At 43.3% G+C, this 247-nt stretch overlaps 1 protein-coding gene across 1 annotated transcript in view; it reads left to right on the top strand.

Annotated features, from left to right (window-relative positions):
• trim9 (tripartite motif containing 9) overlaps window positions 1-247 on the top strand; it is a 107,974-nt gene that overhangs the window by 97,011 nt on the left and 10,716 nt on the right. The gene's annotated exons all lie outside the window — the stretch shown is intronic.

Below are 247 nucleotides of genomic sequence, written 5' to 3'. Positions count from 1 at the left end.
TGTAGACTGAGCTTGGTGTCCTCGTGTGTATTTATACTCAGTTGTAGGCTGAGCTTAGTGTCCTCGTGTGTATTTATACTCAGTTGTAGACTGAGCTTGGTGTCCTCATGTGTATTTATACTCAGATGTAGACTGAGCTTGGTGTCCTTGTGTGTATTTATACTCAGCTGTAGACTGAGCTTGGTGTCCTCGTGTGTATTTATACTCGGCTGTAGACTGAGCTTGGTGTCCTCGTGTGTATTTATAC

This window comes from Nematolebias whitei, chromosome 21 (genome assembly GCF_014905685.2).
Source record: "Nematolebias whitei isolate Nwh7 chromosome 21, NemWhi1, whole genome shotgun sequence".
NCBI classification, from domain to species: domain Eukaryota; kingdom Metazoa; phylum Chordata; class Actinopteri; order Cyprinodontiformes; family Rivulidae; genus Nematolebias; species Nematolebias whitei.
This window is presented reverse-complemented; position numbering and strand designations above follow the sequence as displayed.